The following is a 3,077-nucleotide window of genomic DNA, read 5'->3' as shown; positions in this document are numbered from 1 at the left end:
ACACTTTATTTCCTTTTTTTTTTTTTCAGGAAATGATATTTCAAGCAACTTTAAGAAAAGAGAAAAAATTATGCAGAGCCAGATCAAAAACTTTCTTTCCAATTATGTCAGGAGCTATAAGTTCTGATAGTTAGAGAAGAAAGAAGCCTTTCTTTGCCAGCTCCGTATAGAAATATACTGGATAAAATATTGGATTTCTTTGCTCGTTTCACATATTAATTCTTAGACATGAAATGAGGACCCGGCCTTTATCACGTGCCCAGCTCTCGGTAGTGTGGCAGGGTATGTCAGCTGCTAACTCCAACATAATCTCATGATTACACTGGAGGAGGAACAGGACCCCATGGAAGTTTGGTTTTTAATTAGTATGAAAAAAGACAGATGTCCACTGTAAGATGAATGACCAAAAAAAAAAAAAACACAGAAAAAACAGACATAATATTCATCAATCACCCTGGTGAAACTGGAAAACAGAAAAAAATATTTTTTTCACGTTGCAAGATTAACATTCTTAAAACTAATTAAACATATAATGTCATTAAGTTTTAGGCAAAACCAAACCGCTCAATCCTATTTTCTCCTTTTTACCATTTCAAATTAGAATTATTAGGTATTTTATGGTATAATAGATCCATACTTTACTTACTTTTCTTGTGATATTTCTCCATATAAACTGATAAATTAACAAATGTATCATTTACTATGCTAAAGATTTTATTTGAAAAACAAATCAGTGTCTGCTATGACACTAATTTGTTTTTTCATCAATTAATAGCTTCAATGGCTTTGAGATATTTCAAGGATATGCATAACTAATGGGTTTAATAAAACTAAATTTGGATATCAGTGCTTCAATGTGATGATGAATATATTTTCATTGAAAGAAAATGAAAGGAAGTAGTCCAAAAAAACAAATTACATTTTCATCATAATTATTTCTGCTGATTTTAAACTAAAGAAAATCTAGCACAAGCATTTCATTTGTTAATAAGTAATTCGATATCAACAGGCTGCAGAAATACTTAGAGCAGTCATTTAGGAAAAATGAAACAGTGATAATCAGGAAAGAAAATAAAATGACATAAAACTCTAGGAAGATCCTAAAATTCCTTTACTTCAAAAAGTTTTCTTTAACTTTCATATTGGTCTCCCAGTTATTTACACTTTTTTGACACCTGATGTCCAATTATTCAATTTGCCTTTCATTATATATAATCTGACATTATCACTTAATCTAATACAGAATGCATATTATGCCTTCTGTTTAACTTGTAAACTTATTAAGGTAAACACATTATACTTCATTAATATTTCCTCTTCACTGCTTATTAAGTGCACTCACTAGGCATTACACAATACTTGAGAACCGAATTGTTAAATTTTGTAAGAGTTAACAGGGAATCATTGGCTAATTAATTTTAGACCTGGGGTTAATTTATTCAACAATTTATATATAAGAGTTTTGCAACTATACTGAACTATCAAATTTGTAAAATTGTTCATTAGTTTATATTTCAATGATGATCCTGTTAGATCAAGTAGAGAAAGTATTAACCTAAACACATATAAATGTATTTTCCAGGCTAAATTGATCACCTGTCAAACATCATAGCAAGTTTATAGCATTATTATTAACTCATACATGTATTGGAAATGCACTCTAATATTCTGTTCTTTATCTTTAATATGAACTTGAGCAACACTTTCTGAATTTTTTTTTCCTTCACTACATTCCTTAGCTGCCATCAGGGCTGTAGATCTGAAACACATCTGTGATTTTTTTTTTTTTTTTTGATACTTTCTAACATAACCTTTCAGAAGGGCCAACACAAACTGAAAAACTCACACTTCTTTGCAGGAAAGTCCCTTTTCATACTTGCCTATTACCTTCTTATCATGCTCGCTCAACTGTTATATAACTTGTGGTAGTAATGTCATTGTATTATTTTCCCCAAATATTCTAATCATTTTTCCATTATGGTGCACTCCTTTTTAAATATTTTACCCCTTCATGTATCAATCTAAGTTCAAATACTGAATTCAAGAATTTGTATTTGGAAGTTTCCTCTAACTCTCCAATAGTAGAAATAAGAAAAAAAAATTAATTATCCAAAAGTCCAACTTTTAGAAATAATCGTTTTTAAGCAAAAAATGACCATCAGCCTATATACCTTTTCTGTGCAGATGTACCAGCCACTTGCCTGTTTATTTTCAGATCTAGTCCCTGGTCTTCCTCGGCATAGTTCAGCTACCCTTTATCACTGGCTTCTGTCTAAAGTTTTGCTATTATGAGGAATTGACATGATCCCAAAACCTGGAAAGATGAAGCAGAGATAGTTCTACTTCTTTTTATCTGCTTTTCTGGCAGCAGTTGTATGTCTCCATAGCCCCAGTTCACCTGAACAGCCCCTTCATGGGTTGTTCTATTTACTGCCATTTGCTTTCACTTACGTTCCGCAACCCTCCTCCAATCAGGCAACTGTAACTTTGGGGCTGAGGTACCTAACCACTTGTTTCTCCAGCCACATGGTGGCACTGGTTTCTTGGTGTTGCTAATCTATGGATTCCCTTAATGGCCTCTACTTGCCTCAGCTCTTCAAACACCTTTGCAGTTAGTCCCCAATATTCAAGTCCTTCCATTGTGCTACCCCAAATGACCTCTGTTTTATAAACTAGATCCAGACTCAGACAAATACATGTAAATAGAACTGATCAATCGGGAATAAGTTTTTAAATGTGATCACACAGTTTATGTTATTTTAATAAGGACATTAATTGGATTTATTTAAATTTAGTAAAAAAAACTTTACTGGAAACCTCAGGAAAATACTGTTAAATATCAAATATAAATTTATTTTTCATAGGAGATATTATTCTCTTAAAAGATCCCTCTGAGGTTAGAAATACATAATTCTTACTTCTACTCTGACCACTCCTTATTTTTGTACACAAAGTATATAATATTTATATCCTTTCTGCCACCAGTTTCACACATTTTCTTATAGAAATTATGGATTTAAGCAGAGCCACTGATAATCACCAGTGGATAAAATTTCTGCCATTCCTGAGTTCTCTAT

This window comes from Rhinolophus hipposideros (assembly GCF_964194185.1).
Source record: "Rhinolophus hipposideros genome assembly, chromosome: 4".
Taxonomy (NCBI): domain Eukaryota; kingdom Metazoa; phylum Chordata; class Mammalia; order Chiroptera; family Rhinolophidae; genus Rhinolophus; species Rhinolophus hipposideros.
This window is presented reverse-complemented; position numbering follows the sequence as displayed.